This window comes from Onychostoma macrolepis, chromosome 01 (assembly GCF_012432095.1).
Source record: "Onychostoma macrolepis isolate SWU-2019 chromosome 01, ASM1243209v1, whole genome shotgun sequence".
Lineage (NCBI taxonomy): Eukaryota > Metazoa > Chordata > Actinopteri > Cypriniformes > Cyprinidae > Onychostoma > Onychostoma macrolepis.
Window position 1 is genome coordinate 2,057,080 of NC_081155.1, and position 23,173 is coordinate 2,080,252.

At 36.6% G+C, this 23,173-nt stretch overlaps 1 pseudogene; it reads left to right on the forward strand.

Annotated features, from left to right (window-relative positions):
• LOC131541919 (NLR family CARD domain-containing protein 3-like) lies at positions 1-23,173 on the forward strand (annotated as a pseudogene).

A 23,173-nucleotide genomic window follows, 5' to 3' on the forward strand; every position in this document is an offset into this window, starting at 1 on the left:
GATTTCTGCGCACTCTGCTGTGACTACTTCGAGTCGAGAACTAAAGTAATCTCGAAAGGAAAATGCAAAAGTTTTGAAGACTTAAAAACGGTCATAAACATCACATTAAGGTAAGTTTATTTTTCGGCTTATGGTATTATTTCATATTGTTTCGCGTCTCTGTCGTGTTATATCCAAACTTTAAATGTTAACACCATGAGTTGTGACACTAAAACTGGACAAGTTCATCCAAGTTTATAATGATATCGAGCTCTAGAAAATCTGCTTTTAGTTGAGATTAATTTACAGATTCACCGATTTACAATCAGAAATACAGGCTGAGGAGTAAATAAACATAAAGTAAAGTAAAGGAGTAAATAAACTTTCTCTTTAATGTGTTAAGAGTTATTAAGAGCAATAACTGTAGCACAAGCCTGTCAGTTTTCCATCTGTTTCACAGCCGCAAATATTTAGATCACCTCTCAAAAGAATAAAACAAAGGACAAAATGCATTTGCAGTCCATGTTAGACACCCGTGACAATATTTCAATCATTAAACAGAGCGATAAAATGTTGTAAAAACACTTAAAGTGCCTTAATATATTAAAAAAATACTCCTCATCAGATGTCATGATCAGTTAGTTGATGTGTGTCAGTGACGTCACGTTACACACATCAAGCTCTGAACAGATTGATGCTTTTCTCCTGCTGCTGAAGTCAAATATGTTCAGTAAGACACAAGAGCATCAGTGAGCTCAGATACTGACGATGCTCATGAGGATCACTCTTCAGATCTTCTTCACTACAGTCAGTAAACCAGCACTTTATGATTCAGAAGAAAAGGATCCTACTGCAGCTGCTGAGCCTGAAGCTCCACATGAGACATTGAGCCTCATTTATCAGTCTAACGTAGAAACGAGTGCACAAATCAGCTTATGACAGGGTTCATGTGGTTCATGAAACATTCGTATGATGTTGATCATATGTTGATAAACGTGGCGGTTTAGAAGCCTTGCCCTAGAGTTTATAACAAGGAGAAATGAAACTACTAAAAGAGGAATTATCCTCATGAAAGAGAAACTGATGTTACTCCAAAAACACCCGTTAACCTTGTAATTTTTACACAAGTGCCTAAAACGTTTAACAGAGCTGTAGCTTTGCAGGTAACTTTCTTGAAGCGTCTTGAGACACAGTTCTTCTGGATTTAGTCTCAGTTTGTTCTGTTTCTTCATGTCGTTCCAGACAGACCGATGATGATCAGATCTCTGTGTGGAGCAATCTCACTGAATTATTACTATTAATGGCAAAATGAATGTTTGGAAATGTAAACTTATATTTCCTACAGCAAACAGGGCCGTGGCACATCCCTAGGGGCGCTACTTCAATACTATGAATTTAAAATATCGTCCCACAAAAATATAAGTATTACACTAATAAATTATCACTATGTCAAAAAGACCGTACCCCTCTGGTACCCAGGAAAGAGAAAAAAAAAGTAGAAAAATGGGAATAAGACAGAGGTAATGTGATTTAATGAATGGTGATGATCATATAAATGAGGTAAAACTTTATGTTGGCTTGGTCTAAAAGCTTAAAATAGGGTAATAACAGTGTCTGGAGTTCCAGAGATTCATCCAGAGAGACATTTTTCGTGTCACACGATAACACGTTTTAATCCAATTTTTACGCTATAGTTGTGTAGTAGCCTATTTGGGGATTTCTGGTAGCCTATTTTTAATTTGAATTGGCAAATTTAGTAATGTTTGTATATAATTGGGATTATTAAAGTAGCATCATTTTATGTAAAAATTACTTTAAAGATGTACGTTTTTCAGTTTAATTCGTGGTGATAACGTTAGAAAGTTATAGGCAAGGCAAGTTTATTGATATAGCACATTTCATAAACTTAAATAAACAAAATACTGTACAAGTCTTCACCAGATTTATTATGCTGCATGCAAGTTCAGGCTGACTCAAAAACTTGCGTGCATGAGCTGAGACCAGACGTGAGATTTGATTGTAGCCACCGCTCACGTCCATATTGATGAATTCCAAGTTTATGTGTCATTTGTTCTCTTATGTTTTCATATGCAGGTGTGAAGTCAGTTTGTCATTATGGAGAACAGAGAGAGCAGAGAGAGATCTTCATCTCCTGATCCCAGCTGTGTGTCTCTGAAGAGTGACGGATCCATGCGTGATCCTCCTAAATTAAGTGATGATCCAGTGACCTCTGACCCCAGGTGAGATATAATCCAGTATTCAGGTCAATTCATGCTGCATTAATAAACATGCCCAGCTAGTGATGGGGCGGTGTACCGGTTCATACCGAATACCGGTGTTTATTTTTGTTATGATATAAATTTTTAATATAACTGTGTATGTTGCTTAAACAACGTTCAGAACGCGACACTGTTTGAGAGGGGTCTCTTTTCACTGTTGCACAGTGGTGAGGCCACAGCTGTATGTGTTACAGCGTGACGGTGAAGATGGATAGGATACACATTGAAAGTACCGAAACTGAAGCTGTAGAGCTAGTAGAACTTGATGAACTTATCCACAATATCCACACTGACTGCCATGAGTACATGAGTACAAAACAGCGTTCCCAAGCACCTGCCGCTAACTGACTCTTTGGAATTATAAATTTAGACATAGTTTGTCAGTTAATATGCACTTTGTTTGTTACTCAGACGCAGGCAGTGCACTGATTGAGACAAAAAAGTAATATAGCCAAAACCACTGCATAGTGGTGTCCAATCTTTAGTGTAGAGGTATGTTGATTTTATCAGACGATATCGCTATTATAAAGTGACTCCTGGTTAACATGTTTTAATGGGTCGTGTTTAGTCACTATTCATGCTTGTTTTTTGTATGACAACAGAAAATATGTGAATGGGAACAGCTTTATTGGGCATTCTGTTGTATTACAGTATGTGATTAATGGAAGTTGCACACCTTTTCTATTTATTTGTTTAAATATTATGTTTGTTCATAATTGTTCATAATTGTAACATACATATTTACATACATACAAATGAAAAAAAAAAAGTGTTTCTTCAACATGGCGAAAACTAGATGCTACAGAAGCACTTTTTCTTCGCCTTCATCTCGTCTCATGCACTCAAGCGTTCTAACCACGACCTCACCCCTCCCCACCTCCCAACCATTAGAATTTCCGTAGGTGAGATTTATTGTAATAATATTTTAATAGGCCGCTTTGTGACATCACAAACCCCGAAAAAACAATGCTGTAGTCCAAACGAGCCATTCTCTCTTTGGAGTGGACTTTGAGATTTGTAACTTTGTAGATCTTTTTTATACCCAAACGCACACTACACACTGACTAAAATTAAAAAAGTGAAAAAGCATAATAGAACTACTTTAAAGGTGCTATACATCTACATTTGAAATAAAGAACCTGAGCGTGCAAAAGACGCGACATGTGAACTTCTCTGCTCTCACAAGACATGCACGGTTCCAATAGCCTATACGCGTGCATTTTCTTTCTCAACGGTTCACATCTACTTAAGAAAATACATGGATATTCGCCAGGACGGCCATTTTTGCGTAATTTTGTGTGTATTTGGCCACTTAGGCTCAACAACAAACTACGAAAAATAACTCAATATGATACTCGCTTGGCGGCTTTGGATGTGACTGTGAGCGCTCAGCCTTGAGAGCGCCTCTGGAGTACGCGAGTACCGATTAGCTTAAAAAGACGTGCATTTTTGTGACGATGCAACAATGACCCAATTAAGCAAGTGACAAATCTGTCAACTGTCCCGAAATGCGAGCGAAAGTCTTGGATCAGTGACAGCGTGCAGCAGCTCGTTGTATTGAAAGAGAGAAGACGCGGTCCAGCTGAATCACTCACGCTGTTTTCAAATGACTGATTTAATCTGCTAGTTTGTGTGGATTTATTTACTCATATAACCTACTTGCTATATTGAATAAATGTTTCCAGGAATTTCCCTCATTATAAATTTGAAAGCTGCTGGGATGAGTAAAATGCTATATACACACAATCCCCCACGAAATTCTGGACAGGATTAATTATAACTCTATTACAGAGATTTGTGAAATAAAATTCCATTATTTTTATTTTATTATCTTTTTTTTTTTCTCAGAGAAATCACTTAATCACTTAAACTGGCCCACCAATGTGATTGGCTGAATGCTCCGTTACCTCTTCCTTCTCTAATCACATGCCGGATCCGTCACCCCGCTTTGTTCCGGGACCTCGAAATTTACAAATTAAGCACTGGTGTCTGTATTCAGAAAGGCACAGAAAGCAAATAACGTGTTTTAATAAAATAATGCGAGCCGCTAAAAGGACATGGTTAGCTTCTTGCTAGCGGTAGCTTGTTACATTACAGTACAAGATTTCACTTACCACATAAACAGAGTAAGGAGAGATGACTAAGGATAATGGCAAATGATTTACAGATCCTGAGCACCACTGACAAGCATCTGATCATGTAAAATGTATGGTAAGTACTACCGCTCCATAGTATAAACAGTGCACGTGTGAACGCGAATCTCGAAAGCGAAATTAAAAAGCAGTTTCAATGCACCGCATATTACATTTACATTTACATTTATGCATTTAGCAGACGCTTTTATCCAAAGCGACTTACATTCAAGTTACAGTTTTACATTTGATCAGCTCTTGCTTTCCCTGGGAATCGAACCCATGATCTTGGCGTTGCTAGCGCCATGCTCTACTATTTGAGCTACAGGAAAGTCTTGGACACTCCAAGACACTATATTAATAGCGGCTCTCTGATGCCCGCATTTTATTTACAGTGTAATTACCCAACGATAATAAGGTAATAACAGATCATTTCATTCTAGGGACAAATCCTAGGTTTTTAAATGGAGATGTAAAACCGTTTCTGGAGATTTTTTTGCCCTTACCTAAGCTACATACCTTCTATGTAGATTTCAGAGAACAATTTAAAATATTGTATCAATGCATTCTATGGCACCTTTAAATTGTCTGATTCGCTCTGATATGCTACATTGATTTAAAAAAAAAAACTGCAATGGTATCGGATCAGAATTGGCTGATCAGATGCTAATGAAAATGGTATCATTGCATCACTAATCACAAGCAATCATCTGGCATAAATGTGCTCTGTTCACTGATTGTGATGCTCGCACTATTGAGTCCTGACAGAGGACAACAATCTGTGGAGAAAAGTTCAGTGATGGAAAATTAACTTTGATCTCAATGTCCCGATATAAGAAACTTACTGGCTAACAGAGTCTCTGCTGTCAGCTTGAGGAGGAGCTTTTAGTTTCTTCTTCATTTCTTAAAGCTCTTAGTGAGTTTGTTCCTTTCCTCGGTCGCCTTTAGCTACTCGCTGGAGGATTGTAAGACACTCTTTTCCTTTTCTTTGCATTTTCCTATTTTTCTGCTATGGACCAATGTGCATTACAAACAGTGTTAAACAGACCAACTGAAACTGAAATTATACTGAGAATACAAGACTGACATCTCTATCGATTCAGATTCTAAATAATACATAATTTCTTTTTTTAAAAGAAATCATTTTTGATCTATTCTTCTTGTGATATTTCAGCAGAGCAGATCGAGAGCGAAGCATCTCTGGAGGAGCCGCCTCTGTCTTCTGTCTGAACATCCCGAGCGTTACAGCGGCTCTGAATAAACATGATCAGCCAGTGAATGATGAACTACAGAGAATCAAAGACCAGCTCAAAACCAGCATGAAGAATAAGTATGAGAGATTATTTGAGGGACTGAACCTCCAGGAGAATCAAACCCTCCTGAACAGGATCTACACACAGCTCTACATCATAGAGGGAGAGAGTGAAGGAGTGAATGAAGAACATGAGGTTTTACAGATGGAGAAAACAGCCAGAACACAACACTCACAAGACACTCCAATCTACTGCAATGACATCTTTAAAGCCTCACCTGAAGCAGGATGTGAGGAGAAAGACCAGATCAAGACTGTTCTTACTAAAGGCATCGCTGGAATCGGAAAAACCGCCTCTGTGCAGAAGTTCATTCTGGACTGGGCCGAGGGAAAAGCCAATCAGGATGTAGATTTCATGTTTGTGCTTCCATTTCGAGAGCTGAACTTGATCCGAGATCATCAGTACAGTCTTCACAGACTTCTGCTGGACTTTCATCCTGAACTTCAAGATCTGGACTCAAAGATTTATGAGGAGTGTAAAGTTGTGTTCATCTTTGATGGTCTGGATGAAAGCAGAATCACACTGATGTTTTCAGATGCTCAGAAAGTTTGTGATGTGACTGAGACTTCATCAGTGGGTGTGTTGATGTCAAAGCTCATGAAAGGAGAGCTGCTTCCCTCTGCTCTCATCTGGATCACCTCCAGACCAGCAGCTGTCAATCAGATCTCCTCCGAATACATCAACCGTCTGACAGAAATTCAGGGATTCAATGAGCCTCAGAAGGAGGAATATTTCAGGAAGAGAATCAGTGACCAGCATCAAGCCAGCAGAATCATCTCACACATCAGAAGAGCAAGAAGCCTCCACATCATGTGCCACATCCCCGTCTTCTGCTGGATCTCATCCACTGTGCTTCAGAAGCTCCTGGAAGAAGATCTGAGTGCAGAAATCCTCAAACTCTGACTGAAATGTACATCCACTTCCTGCTGATTCAGATCAACACGAGGAACCAGAAGTATGAAGAGAGAGATCCAGAGAAACTCCTGCAGTCCAACAGAGAAGTGATTGTGAAACTTGCTGAAGTGGCTTTCAAACAGCTGATGAAGGGCAATGTGATGTTCTATGAGGAGGACCTGATTGAGAGCGGCATAGATGTCACTGACGCCTCAGTGTATTCTGGGATTTGCACTGAGATCTTTAAGGAGGAACCTGCTATTCATCAGAGGAAAGTCTACAGCTTCATCCATCTGAGTGTCCAGGAGTTTCTCGCTGCTTTCTATGCTTTTCACTACCATATTTGTACTACAATGGAAGCACTAAAGTTTTTTGCACTGCATAATATGTTTGAAGCAGCAATAGATGCAGCTCTACAAAGTAAAAATGGAGAGCTGGATCTGTTCCTGCGGTTCCTGCTGGGCGTCTCACTGAAGTCCAATCAGAGACTCTTACAGGATCTACTGACACACACAGAGAACAGCTCAGAGAGCATCAGAGAAACCACACAGTACATTAAAGAAAAGATTAAAGATGGACATGGACTCTCCACTGAAAGATCCATCAATCTGTTCCTCTGTCTGCTGGAAGTGAAAGATCAGACTCTGTTCAGAGAGATTCAGGAGTTTGTGAAATCAGACAAACACTCAGAGAAGAAACTCTCTCCTGCTCACTGCTCAACAATCTCCTACATGCTTCAAATGTCAGAGGAGCCGCTGGATGAGCTGAACCCCATGAAATACAACACATCAGATGAGGGGAGAAGAAGACTGATACCAGCTGTGATCAACTGCAGAAAAGCTCCGTGAGTGTTTTCTTCTTGTATACTTATTGAAGTGACTTTTATACTTATTGAAGTTTTTTATAACTTAGCAATCAGATGCAAGTCTCTTTAAAAGGTATTTAGAAATTCAATATAATTGTTCATTAGGTTGGCCTGAGGTGAGCAACCATTTTTTTTCATGCCATGAAAAGTGTTTAGCCAATACCAGCATTTTTGATCATATTCACAAAACTTTCATGGCCTTCAGAATATTCTGTTATATATAAATATGTAAACAGTCAATATATAAAAAAAAAAAAAAAAAATTCTTCCTAAAACAGTACTGTTTATCAGAACCGATCCGATACCGAAAATTCTGAGTATCGGCCGATACCAATCCAATACGGGCACAGTTTTTTAAATCACAGTAGAAACCATCAATGTAGAATTTCTATACTTCTGTGTGTTGTTCCGATCATCACTCTTCTGTGTGTTGAACACAATCTACTACATATAGACAACTTTTTAATGAAAAATAGTAAATGAAAACAAATGTATAATCATAATCTATGATTAAAAATTGACTGTCGTATCCAAACGTGACACGCAGTTCGAATGCTGAATGGAGCATGGCAGACTGCCGCAGCGGAGAGAAAGGTTTACATGAACTTGAATTTTATGAATTAAATATTCAGCTGTACCTCACATTAAACTATGAAACAGCTTCAAGAAACGTGAAATGTGGTGCACAAAAACTTTATTGTCACATTTATGGACTTTGTTGTCTTTTCTCTCCTCGTGTTCCTAGACCTAGTTTCTGTCTCCCCTTGATTATGTTTGTCAGTTCACCTGTGTCTAGTTAATTTACTCATTCGTCCCTCATTGGTCTGTCTAATTTAGTTCTAGTCTGTTCAGTGTGTCTTGGTCCGGTCTCGTCTACGTTAACGTTGTTTTGTGTGTTTCCTGCCTGCCTTATGTGTATTACCTCTTAATGAATGAATGAATGAATGAGGCATTTATATAGTGCTTTATTGTGTATTGCAATACACCCAAAGTGATTTACAATCATGTGGGGCGGGGGGTCTCTCCTCAACCACCACCAGTGTGCAGCATCCACTTGGATGATGCGACGGCAGCCACAGGTCAACGGCGCCAGTGCGCTCACCACACACCAGCTACAGGTGGAGAGGAGAGAGAGTCATAGAGCCAATCAAGTGGATGGGGATTATTGGGAAGCCATGATTGACAAGGGCCAGTGGAGGGAATTTGGCCAGGACACCGGGGTTACACCCCTACTCTTTACGATGAGTGTCATGAGATTTTTTTAATGACCACAGAGAGTCAGGACCTCGGTTTAACATCTCATCCGAAAGATGGTGCTTTTTTACAGTATAGTGTCCCCGTCACTATACTGGAGCGTTAGAACCCACACAGACCACAGGGTGAGCAGCCCCTGCTGGCCTCACTAGCACCTCTTCCAACAGCAACCTAGTTTTCCCAGGAGGTCTCCCATTCAGGTACTGACCAGGCTCAGCCCTGCTTAGCTTCCATGGGCAACCGGTCTTGGGCTGCAGGGTGATATGGCTGTGGATAATTAAAGACTGTTTACTGTTATTCATCTTCTTCTAGCGTTTATTACACACCGCACCATGACATTTATGGCGCTTTATAATGTTCTTGTGCCTTTCGTGGAGTTTAACAATAACAGTATAGTATATGCACATATCAGATTTGGATCAGCCTAGTCTGACCGATACAGCAGAAAATGCTAGTAATGGAGCCAATACCTATACTGAGCGGTGCATACCTACAAGAAACGTTGGCTAGAATCATTAGTGGACCTTACTGAAAAAAAAATAAATCAAAATTATTATAGGTTATGGCTCCTTTTAATATATTTTAACCCTCTGGGGTCCGAGGTCATTTTGGGGCCCTTGAGATATTTTGACATGCCCTGATATTTGTGCTTATTTCAGCTACTTAAAACATACTATTGACCAACATGTAATTTTTTTTGTATTCAGCACAAACTGTGCTACAATAATATGTGACCAAGATGGATGTACATGTTTGCATTTTTTAGAAAAAAAATATTATGCGTGGTTAGTAAGTTTTGGGAAAAAAAATGTAGCTGAAATAAGGCCTTAAAACCCATACTAAATAGTCCTGACCAAGACTTTTGAGTAATCAGTCTTTTAGGCTAGAATATTTACTTCAAAATTATGTGAAAATCATTCTGCTTACTCATTCACAGAAAACAATATATTGATTTAAAATTTTCAAGACATGTTTTGTGATTGAGGGTCTATATGCGAGGGAGTGGCAATGGCCATGGATATTAAGTGAGTCTCACCTGAGAGACAAAGGGCCCTCCCCTAATGGCCCCTGATGGCCCATCAGTGTGACTGTGAGGCAGCTAAGACAGAATGGGAGGAGATTGAAAAAAAGGTTTTTTTAAATTATTTGTATTTTATTTACAACACAGTATAATCAAAACATACATAATGAAGGTCAAAGACACATTATTGTGCACACTGATCTAACCACAGAGATGTGAACAGACTTTGAGTCATTCCTGCAACAGATTCTGTTCAACAAGTGAAACAAGTAAATCATACCTGATATTTACGTGTGTTATTTAAGTGTTTCTACTTCTTTCCATGGATTCAAGAAGAAAAAAACATAATCAGTAGAAAAGGAGCTTGTTTTAACATAGAATATCAGTGTAGTTGAACATCTGATGTTGGTACAGCGCTCTCAGAGGAAAACAGTTTGAAGAGACATCAGGATTCATCTGGTGCTGGTATCTGATTCAAAATACAAACAAAAAAACATTTGTGAGCATGTTAATATCAGGAACATCTGTATGTATATATATATATATATATATATATATATATGTTTTGTAGCCATAGACTCACACATGTTTTGTACTATCATAAAAAAGAGAAAGAAATCTTATATCTGAGAAACTAATTGTTTAGCACGTTATTAAAATCTATTTCTGAACAGAGTAGGCTATTAATAATAAACATGTACTAAACATACTTAGAAAAACCCAACTATGATTTTGCAGTCATATAGCCTAGTATGTACGATTTTATAGTAGCCTATGATATGATTCTGTAGCCACAGACTCAAACATGCTTTGTACAATAAAAGGATGTACTTTGTACTATAAAAAATGATATTTTATATCTGAGAAACGAATTATTATTGTTTAGCACGCTATTAAAATCTATTTGTGAACAGAGTATTAATAATAAACATGGTCTAAACATTTTTAGATGCGTAGCATTCATCATGTTGTTGTTTGGGGGAAAACCCAGCTAACTGTTAGTAAATCTGTTCAAGTTTATGTCACAATAAAACGGTAACTAATGTAAAAAAGAAACATTACTTACTCATCTCCTCTGCTGGATGAAATCGTGTTCTTCTTTCGAGGGAAATCCTGCTTTTACTCGGCGCGTCTTCCAGAAACGAACAGTAGCCGCGATGAATCTCCTCACTCTTTGTTTGTGTTGGGCGTTTGCACGTGCGCACGCCCCACGTGGCTATTTACATATGAACAGCGCGAGCCGTGTGGGGGCGGGATCACATTAGAGATAATGAGTCAGACGGGACAGATTGAACATCGTGTTGGTTTCATACGGATTACTTCATCACGGAATGTTTGTTTTCGATACTTTTTCATTTCAAAGTAGACACTTCAAGCTTTCTATAGATATATTTCTCATGTCTCTGTGTTGAGTATTTGCTGAGTTACAGTTCATTTTAGTGACGCGTTTCTAAAAACAGTTCGCGGAGACGGAGAAGACAGAGAGCGCACCCTGTTTGTTTTCTTTATTCTTCAGAAGCACAAAGTTTAGTTGTTATTATGAGTGTATACAAATAAAAGTAGACCCCTTACAGATTCGAATGGTGTATTGCTCTTATCTGTACGATCAAAAATGGCAGAGCAATTCAAGCTCATTTCGGCCTTATCAGGAAAATCTGCCTCAAAACGCATATATGCGTTTGTCGACCCCAGAGGGTTAATAATAATAATATTAATATTTTAAAAACGTAACATTTTAGCCAAATATACTTGTGCTCAACTGAAAGGGATTGTGATTGTGATCTATCAGTTGGACACCACTGACCATATAATTTTGAAATGCTGTATTCAGTGGCACCTCTATTTGTTTTGCCTTTTAATTATTATTATTATTATTTTTTTTTTTTTAATGCAAAATGTAATATTTTATATACTGAAACTTGTATTTGGATCTCATTCAGATTGTCCAGCTGTAATCTCACTAGTCAGTCATGTAAAATTTTGGCTTCAGCTCTACAATCCTCAAACTCTGTCCTGAGAGAGCTGGATCTGAGTAACAATGACCTGCAGGATTCAGGAGTGAAACTGCTCTTTGATGGGCTGAAGAGTCCAATCTGTCAGCTGCATATACTAAGGTATGTAAAAAATGTTCATGTCTATTTTCCAATTGAGTCCTGATACTCTGCTTGGGACTCTGCAGGAGTGTAACTGTTTTTATTACATGGTCACCTATTGCTGTGCCTCTTCTTACAGATCATTTGATATGTATCGAGTTGTTTATGCATTTTTGACCTAAATCACAGCAGCGTCCATCTATGAGGAATGTAGGCTGTCCAACATGCACAACTACTAGCCAATCATAGCAGTGGGTGTTTACTTCCGAGTCTACAATCTTCCACACCTATTCAAATGAGGGGGGTTAAAAACATGACAGGAAAATAGCCTATTACTTCTAAATTATGATGTTTTTTATGTAACAAGGATTAGATCACACAGTAATGTGTAAAAATAATCATCAGGCCGTCAGCGCCCCCGGAAGGCCTTTGTTTTAATGTGTAATCTACATTAGCTCTACTGTTTATAATATGTTAGGTATTTTAAGTTTTGTTCAATATGATCAACCATATGATTTCTTGCTTTTGATACTTTATTTGAACAAATGATTATTGCCTCATTGCTATTATTTATTTATATATATATATATATATATATATATATATATATATATATCATTTTAAAGGCTATTGTTCATTTACATCTATTTTTATTACCATAAAAATATTAATTATAATTATAGGACCCTATGAAGTCTGGTTAATTTCCAAATTCATTTTTTCGGTTTAAATTTTTCTATATTCTGTTTTAATGGTTAAATTAAATTTTATTAATCAAAAAGCCTGTCTAATTAATTGAGTTTTACAGTTTTATCTTTACAAAATTCTGTGTTTTCCATTAGTTTTCTGGATTCCATTTAATGGTTCCATTAAATTTTAATAATCAAAATAATCAAAAGCTTATCCAATTAATTAATTTTATTTTATTTTATTAATATTTTATATACATATATATATATATATATATATATATATATATATATATATATTGGGGCAGAAATACTGTGTATTCACATTCTTCTCCTAAATAAATTCTGATAAATAAGATTTCTTTTAAATACTCCTTTAAAAGTGTTTTTTGATGATTAATTTTATTATTAGTAGACTAGAATAGGTGGATATGTTGTCATTCTTACACTATAATACTGAACTTTGATTTCAGTGATTTGGACTGAGATGGACACTTGTTTCTTGCACTCTATGTTGCACTTTACTTTAGCTTTAAAAAAGGATTTCATTTGGAGTTTCACTACTGAAGTCCTCTGTTAATTTTTTCATGCTGTGTAAATCTGTTGTTTACACATTTCTAAGAGTACTTACATTTTAATACTCGATTCCAGTGGACTCTAAACATTGCATTTATTTAATGAGAAAACCCAACTCTTTGGTTAATTGAAATATTTTTTTCCCCCTTTGTAGTTGCACTCACAGCTGTAATGAACAATTTTTGTGTGAAATTAATAGTTTATAAATTAGTCGATAGATTAATCGATATAAAAATAGTCGTTAGTGGCAGCCCTAGTTAACAAGCAGAATCACTGAAGAAAAGAGCAAGAAATGAAACTACAACTGACATACAGCCACAGCCTTAGATGAAATCAACTGAAATAAAACAGCAGAGGATGATTAAACAACTCCACCAACAGCATTACCAGCTTCACACATTACAATTTGACTTTTTTTTTAAATTAATTTATTTTTATTTCATACATCTGTTCATTCTCAAAGAATTTTTGTAGAAGTTTAGATGTTTTATTGAAAACGTTTAGTTTGACCTCATCATTACGGCGATCAGGGTTTGCTTTTGTTGGGCTCTTGACCCTTGACTTTTTAATTTTAGTTTTTTTCTGGCTGCTGTAACTGTGTTTGTGTTTGTGTTTGTAAAGCATTATTTACAAGCATTCATTATTTACGATAGCTATATGACACTGCAAGATGAGATGACAAACTATTATGAAAGATTTAAAAAAAAAAAAAAAAACATTGTGCACAAAACCTTTAGAATTACTGCATCATTTAGACGCACAGACATCAAGAATCAGAGGTAACACTTTATTTTAGAGTCTCTTAACTTGTTGCTTATTAGCATGCATATTACTAGAATATTGGCCATTTATTTGTAGTAATTAGTAGTAAAATGACCTTATTCTACATCCCTAATCCTACCCAATTCCTAAACTTAACAACTACCTTACTAACTATTAAGCAGCAAATTAGGAACTTATTGAGGGAAAAGTCATAGTTAATAGTTAACAAGTATTACCTATTCTAAAGTGTTACCGAATCAGCATATGAATCTCAACAATGGTGACAATCAAAAGCTTCATGCTGCAATGCATGCTGGGTACCAGCACAGTACAAAGCTCACCCTTGACTCCCAGCATGCATTGCAGCATTAATAAATTATGCCGCTGAATTGTCCACTTATTTCTTTAATTCTTACTGTTTGCTTTTATTTTTGCTTTTGTTTTTGTGTTGAGTTTTAGTAACGTGTTTTGTGATGTTCAGAGTTGATAAATGTTTGTTGTTGTTGAGATTCATACACTGATTCTTGATGTGTGTGTATGTTTACACACTACAAATACAGCATGATCATCATAGTGTGTTTGCTGTTACCATTCACGTTTACTGATCAGCCAATAAAAATGCAACATAAAACTGCTTACCTCAAGCTCTTTCACCGCATCCACTTTTTTCAGCACACATAAAAAATACAACTAAAGTGTGATTTATCATGCTCTTTTTGTTTACCACTAGCATATGCTGAAAACGTTTATTCTTTTATAGAAATGTGTGTCGTATTGTGCGAGTCAATAGGTGTTATCATCGTACAGTCTACACACATGTCGTAGCCAAGTTTATTAAACCCATGTTGCACAGTGTGACATGCAGTGATCTTATAGGATTGCTAAAATCGTGCAGTGTTTTGGGCTTTATAAGTCTTCATCTAAAACTGAGGATTTTGTTGTGGGGTTTAAAGGGTTAAAGATGTAAGATGGAAAAAAAACAGCATGAAATGTAATTTTAACATGAATAAACTGTAATTAATTTACAACAACAGTAGAAAATCAGTAGAACAGTAGAAACATCTTTAATGTTGCCAGTAAATTACTGTAAAATCAAGGAAAAACAGTAATATACTGTAAAATATAACAGTCAGATTTACTAAACCAAACAAGTTATTTTCACTGAAATATTAGTGAAGGCCCATAGAAAAAAGCTATGCAAAGTCATGATCTAATAATGAGAGTAAATATTTAACTGAACTGTATTAATGTGTTTCTGCACAAGAGAGAATCGTTAATGTAGTTTTGTGACTCATCATTGTGCTGGAGAGTAGAGCCACAAACACAGATGTTCTGCTGCTTTATTTAAAGGAGTTTCTGATGCAGTGATGATTGTTTTGTTACTTCATCACAAACATGTGTGCTATAGCTAACAGTGAACTGCAATGATTTGAGTTAAATAATTGTTTTTAGTTATTTCACTGTTACACATTAAGCGTTTGTAGTTTTACACTAAGAAATATTCCTTCTCAGTGGACTCAAATCAAATACAGGTGCATCTCAATAAATTAGAATGTCATGGAAAAGTTAATTTATTTCAGTAATTCAACTCAAATTGTGAAACCAGTGTATTAAAACTACTTCAGTGTGTGTGCATTGAATTTATTAAGTCTTTGGTTCTTTTAATTGTGATGATTTTGGCTCACATTTAACAAAAACCCACCAATTCACTATCTCAACAAATTAGAATATGGTGACATGCCAATCAGCTAACACCTGCAAAGATTTCCTGAGCCTTCAAAATGGACTCTCAGTTAGGCTACACAATCATGGGGAAGACTGCTGATCTGACAGTTGTCCAGAAGACAATCATTGACCCTTCACAAGGAGGGTAAGCCACAAACATTCATTGCCAAAGAAGCTGACTGTTCACAGAGTGCTGTATCCAAGCATGTTAACAGAAAGTTGAGTGGAAGGAAAAAGTGTGGAAGAAAAAGATGCACAACCAACCGAGAGAACCGCAGCCTTATGAGGATTGTCAAGCAAAATCGATTCAAGAATTTGGGTGAACTTCACAAGGAATGAACTGAGGCTGGGGTCAAGGCATCAAGAGCCACCACACACAGACGTGTCGAGGAATTTGGCTACAGTTGTCGTATTCCTCTTGTTAAGCCACTCCTGAACCACAGACAACGTCAGAGGCGTCTTACCTGGGCTAAGGAGAAGAAGAACTGGACTGTTGCCCAGTGGTCCAAAGTCCTCTTTTCAGATGAGAGCAAGTTTTGTATTTCATTTGGAAACCAAGGTCATAGAGTCTGGAGGAAGGGTGGAGAAGCTCATAGCCCAAGTTGCTTGAAGTCCAGTGTTAAGTTTCCACAGTCTGTAATGATTTGGGGTGCAATGTCATCTGCTGGTGTTGGTCCATTGTGTTTTTTGAAAATCAAAGTCACTGCACCCGTTTACCAAGAAATTTTGGCGCATTTCATGCTTCCTTCTGCTGAACAGCTTTTTAAAGATGCTGATTTCATTTTCCAGCAGGATTTGGCACCTGCCCACACTGCCAAAAGCACCAAAAGTTGGTTAAATGACCATGGTGTTGGTGTGCTTGACTGGCCAGCAAACTCACCAGACCTGAACCCCAGAGAGAATCTATGGGGTATTGTCAAGAGGAAAATGAGAAACAAGAGACCAAAAAATGCAGATGAGCTGAAGGCCACTGTCAAAGAAACCTGGGCTTCATACCACCTCAGCAGTGCCACAAACTGATCGCCTCCATGCCACGCCGAATTGAGGCAGTAATTAAAGCAAAAGGAGCCCCTACACAGTAAAATCCCCAGTGTTAAATCAACACTGCTCAGAGTGTATTTGGTCCCACTCCAAATAGTGTTAAAGTAACACTGAAGCAGAGTTAAAGCTAATGAGATAATTATGTGATTAATTAAGTGCTGATTGAGCATTAGTGATGAACACCTGCTGTTAACAAGCAGAATCACTGAAAGAAAATAGAAACACAAGAACTACAACTGACTTCAGCCACAGCCTTTGATAAAATCAACTGAAATAAAATACATTAAATCTCTGAAGGTCTCAGCAGAGGAGGATTAAACAACTCCACAAACAGCATCACCAGCTCCACTTATTATTGACTTTATTTCTGTCAGTTGACTACAGAAGCTCTTATTGAAAATTATCAGAGGTTTAAACATTGATGCTTCATTGGTCAAAAACAATGCCACCATCATGGAGATGAGTGTTTACTTTGGTTAGGCTCTTGCCACCTCAGTTTTTTCTTTGCAACAATGCATATGTTGTTGTAAAGGAGAAAGAACAGTGCTTTACAGTGAGCACATAGTGGATGCTTCTGTGTGATGAGACGATCATTGTGAACTGGACAGACTGTATGCTTTTTTTGGGGGGGGGTTGCACAGCTAACCCACTGATGTTACAGTATGAGAAAATGTTGCATCCAACAGTTATCGTGAATGCTTTTAAAACCATCTGAATAAAATTTTTAAACAACTGTATCGTATAGACAAACACAGACATCAAGAACCAGCATATGAATCTCAACAATGGTGACAATCAACAAAATTCTTCAAGCTGCAATGCATGCTGGGTAACACCATAGTAAAACTCCCACCATGCACTGCAGTATAAATATTTATTGTCACCACTGTTGAGGATCATATGATAAGTGTTCATGTCTAAAAGCTTGATCTGAAACTCCTCAACTTTTTGAAATGTTAAGGTCCTATATGTTTAATTCAGAGCTCAAAATTATTGTGGAAATATGATAATTATATATACAGCAACACATTATATTATTCATATATATGCTTACATATTTTTTTGGCTGCTTTTTAGTTGATGAACTTAAGTCAACAATCAAAGAGCAAGTAAGAGAAACCACTTTGTGTTGGTTAGTCATGTCTTTTATAAGCAGAAAGTGTAATCTGCTACATCAAGCTTCTGTTTCAGCAATGTTCAAGTGTTTGCAGTGAAACACTATTGCAATTAATTAGAAACAAAATTATTTAAAAGTTCTACAAGAGTCAAGAGCCCAACTACAGCAAACACCGACTTCCATGATGGTGGCATCATTTTTTGACCAATAAAACATCAACATCTAAACCTTAGTTAATTCTCAATAAGATCTTCTGTAGATGTCTGACAGAAATAAAGTGAGTCTGGTTATTAATGAGTGAAGCTGGTGATGCTGTTTGTGGAGTTGTTTAATCATCCTCTGCTGAGATCTTCAGAGATTGAATGTCTTTTATTTCAGTTGATTTTATCAAAGACTGTGGCTGAAGTCAGTTGTTGTTCTTGTGTTTCTATTTTCTTCAGTGATTCTGCTTGTTAACAGCAGGTGTTCGTCACTAATGCTCAATCATCATTTAATTAATCACTTAATTATCTCATTAGCTTTAACTCTGCTTCAGTGTTACTTTAACACTATTTGGAGTGGGACCAAATACACTCTGAGCAGTGTTGATTTAACACTGGGGATTTTACTGTGTACCAAGTATTGAGTACATATACAGTAAATGAACATACTTTCCAGAAGGCCAACAATTCACTAAAAAAAATTTTTTTTTCTTGGTCTTATGAAGTACACTGTAAAAAATTGCTGTAAAATTTACAGTAACTTACTGGCAATTTTGTAAATGTACAGTCTTACTGGCAACCAAGAGTACTGTAAATCAATAATTACAATTGTACTGTAAAAATACAGCAAACTCTTGCATGCTGTAAAATTGTTGTAATGGTGTGTAAACATTTGGTAAACTTATTTCATTTGATTCTACTAAGAAGGAACATTTCTTAATATAAAACTGCAAACACTTAATTTGTAATAGTAAAGTTACTAAAAACATGACTTTAACTCAAATCGTTGCAGTTTATCATCAGCTATAGCACACACGCATGAGGTAAAACACTTAACAAAGAGATCATCACTGTATCAGCAACTCTACAGTTACTGTCTTTAAATAAAGCAGCAGAACATCAGTGTTTGTGGCTCATCATTGACTGAAGCACAGGCTCTACTCTCCACCACAATGGTGATCCACAAAACTAAATTAAACTAACAGATCTCTCTTGTGCAAAATAATACAGTTCAGTTAAATATTTACTCTCCTTATAGATAACACCTGCTGTTAACAAGCAGAATCACTGAATGAAAGAGAAACAAGAACAGCTGACTTCAGCCACAGCCTTAGATGAACTCAACTGAAATACAAGACATCATTAAATCTCTCAAGATCTGATTAAACAACTCCACAAACAGCATTACCAGCTTCACACATTACAATTTGACTTTATTTCTGTCATATGTCTATAAAAATAATTTGAGAATTAACAGAAGTTTATTTGTTTTATTGAAAACATTTCATTTGACCTCACCATTGTGGCGGTCAGGGTTTGCTTTAGTTGGGCTCTTGGCCATCAAATTTTAATCTTAGTTTTTTTCTGGCTGTTGTAACTGTGTTTGTAAAGCACATTTGTTATAGCAAGAAAAGCAAGAAAAATGTGTGATTATGTTCTTGTGATTGGCTATTGATAATGATGTAATCATTATCTAGTGGTTTGATTCACTTATCTCATTCAGAGGCTGATCTTTAAAGACATGGTGTGAATTTTTTTATTTGTTAGTTTGGTGTTGTTTACAGCTGCTATATGATCCTGAATGAGATGACAAACTGCTACTGAAAAATTTTAAAAATGTCTTATGCACAAAACTTTTAGTACTAAGGCAGGAGTTAGACACACACAGACATCAAGAATCAGTGTATGAATCTCAACAATGGGGACAAAGTGGGTTTTTGTTAAATGTGAGCCAAAATCATCACAATTAAAAGAACCAAAGACTTAAACTACTTTAGTCTGTGTGCATTGAATTTATTTAATACACGAGTTTCACAATTTGAGTTGAATTACTGAAATAAATGAACTTTTCCACGACATTCTAATTTATTGAGATGCACCTGTAAGTTCACAGTGCTATCACAGTATGAATATGAAAAACGAAGATCTGTGAATTAAAGGTAGAGGGCTGTAAATTAACAATACATTACAGTAGATACTTTTTTTTTTTTTTTTACAGTGTGCATTTCACATACAGCAATTAACTGTAATTTGCCTCGCAGTATTATAGTGTAATCTATTTACCGCAATTATCATGATTTTTAAAGATTTTTATTGGCATCTTTTTTTAAATGAAACTTTGAAAAATTAAATTTTTTTACATTATATCTGTAAAATTCACTATCGGTCGACCTCTAATATACATCATATATAACGCCTTTAAATATAAAAAACAACATAAATGGACAGTGGCTGTCAAGCTCCAAAACGTGTGAAAATATGAATTAATTTCAAACCTATTCTCTCTGTAGGTTGTCTGGCTGTATGGTGTCAGAGGAAGGCTGTGGTTATTTGTCTTCAGCTCTGAGTTCAAACCCCTCGCACCTGAGAGAGCTGGATCTGAGCTACAATCACGCAGGAGATTCAGGAGTCCAGCTGCTCAAACACAAACTGCAGGATCCAAACTATAAACTGCAGATACTCAAGTATGTGGGCTAGTTAACTTTGTATAAAAATGTCTTTAAAAATCTGTTTTTGTGCTCCTGCTGTTTTTAGCGGACTTTATCTGACTGTCATTATTGAATACCACATAAAAATTTACTCATTCGCCTCTTTAAAAAAATATATATCTGGGTTACAGTGAAGATTCTGGGGACACCCAAGACCAGTATTGCATATTGTAAAAAGGAGCATAATAGGTGCCCTTTAGAAAAAAACATTACAACAAATTAGTAATCATTATGTATGTATGTATGTACCAGGAGCACCTTAAAAAAAACAAAAAAAAAAAACAAATTCCTCGTGTGTTTGCGCACACCTGGCGAATAAAGCTAATTCTGATTCTGATTCTGATTAAAACCTAATAAAAACAACCTAATTTTATATTTTCCTTATTTTATATTTTCCTTTAGTTATTTTATACTGTAAGGCATACTAGCAGGATCTGATACAGAGCTTAGTGCCCTATATGAATCACTAATCACAGTACACTTTTAACACCTTTATCAGGTTCCAATGCAGATTTTAATAATTTTTCCTCAAAACACAGTACTTCTGTTTGTTTTACACAACAGTGAAACTATTTCAATAGACATTAGTTTTCAGTCCATTGAACATTATTTATTTGTGTGTACATTTCTGTCTCTGTTTAGTTTGGACCATGGAGGACATTTCAGGATCGTTCCAGGACTGAAAAAATGTAAGTCCTCTCTCATGAACACACCGATGCATATTTAATGATGACTTAGATATTCTGACTTCTCTTCTTGTGTTCAGATGCCTTTGATCTCACACTGGATCCAAACACAGCACACACTCGTCTCATTGTCTCTGATGGGAACAAAAAAACAACATGTGTGAAAGATCATCAGCCGTATCCTGATCATCCAGAGAGATTTGAGCGCTTTGAGCAGGTTCTGTGTGTTGAGAGTCTGACTGGACGCTGTTACTGGGAGGTTGAATGGAGCGGCTGGAGTCATGTAGCAGTGTCATATAAAGGAATCAACAAGAAAGAAGGGACTGAAAGTCGGTTTGGACTCAATAAGAATTCCTGGAATCTCTACTGTTGTGATAATATTTACTCTGTCTGGCATAAAAATAAGAGCACAAATATTCCTTCCCCTTCAGCCCTGTCTAATAGGGTAGGAGTGTATGTGGACGTGTCGACCGGCTCTCTGTCCTTCTACAGCGTCTCTGACACACAAACACTCACACACTTACACACATTCAACACCACATTCACTGAACCCCTCTATGCTGGATTTGGACTTTATAATGATTCCTCAGTGTCTCTGTGTCAGATTTAACAGCTTCTGGTCAGAAGATGATTTTTTTATTTTTTTATACCAAGGTCTGTCTGAATACTCAACTCTAATTGGCTGTAAGGTGTGCTTTAAAGTTGTTTGATGCACATGTTGTTCCAGTCAGTTTAATCACGTTCCATATCATTAATGCACTACCTTCAGTGCACACACAGAGAGAGAGAGAGAGAGAGATTGTGCTGCAGACACACAGAAACATTCAGGAGCACAGAAACTTGTTGTCAACGTTGTCCTGCAAGTCTAAAATAGCGTTGATACTCAATTGCTATATTATATTTCTTAACAACGAGAGGTAACATCACTGCTTCTGATGTAATTCTCCCAGCATAACTATTAGAGAGACCTGCACAGTTAAATTTAAGGCATTATACAGACATGCATTTCCAGTGTAATGTAAGTGTTATTAGGCTTGTTTCGCATTGCATGCTTAAACAGTACATACGCCATTTATTCTAGCAAGCATATTAACAAATTATTATAGCATCCATTCTGCCCACATTCACAGTGCTGTGCAGTAGAACACTTTACTAACATATGAATGTAACCAAAGGAGCTTATTATAGATCCCATTTTATTAAAACTCTTTTCTATTCAACATTGGGCCTCTGATCTGTCTTTTATCAGGGTTTCTGTGGGTCTGCGATATGGTTTAATGTGACATGGTTTAATTTCTTCCCCATGACCATTTTGAAATTGTTTTGCGGTGCTAAATTCTATACACCTTCTACCTTATTTTATTTATTCTCAGGTAAGGTAAAGAAAGTCGAATCTGTCCTATCCTATAAGCATTTAAATTTCATACTCACAAAATAGGTCTCAGAAGACTTCTCCGTGGTCTGTTCTTGCTCAAGTCTATAAATCAGACTCTTCAGGCAGGCGAGCTTCTTAGTTATAATTAAATATAGTTTTATTGTATATAGGTTAAATACATTACAAATAAAATATAAAAACAGAAACAAAAACTAAGGTTTGCAAGCTCGATTTTCTTGAGGCATCTCTGGCAAGGCCGCTGGCACCGGAGAGCTGTCACGCAGAACCAGCATCTCATTCTCTTCGTCGTACTTCAGTCCTTTATAGACAGCAGGTGGATTCCAGTGTCTTGATGTCATGAGGTCTTGGAATTTCCCTGAATTTCCCTCAGAAGACTCCTATATAAAGTCCTCCATTTTCTCATTTTTCTTCTCCGGGACTTTCTTCTAAGATGTCTCCTTCGCTGCGTCCGCAACACATCATTCAACGGTAACATTCCTTTCCTTAAAGCTCTGGCTAATACATATTTCTTTCCTGGCTATCTTCCTATTGATATATGCTATAACACTTTCTCAATAAATGCTTAATACAATACCATGTGTTGTGTCTTTCTTAATAAACTACTTTCAATAAAACAAATACAATAACATGTGTGGTCTCTTTCTTAATAAACCACTTTTAAT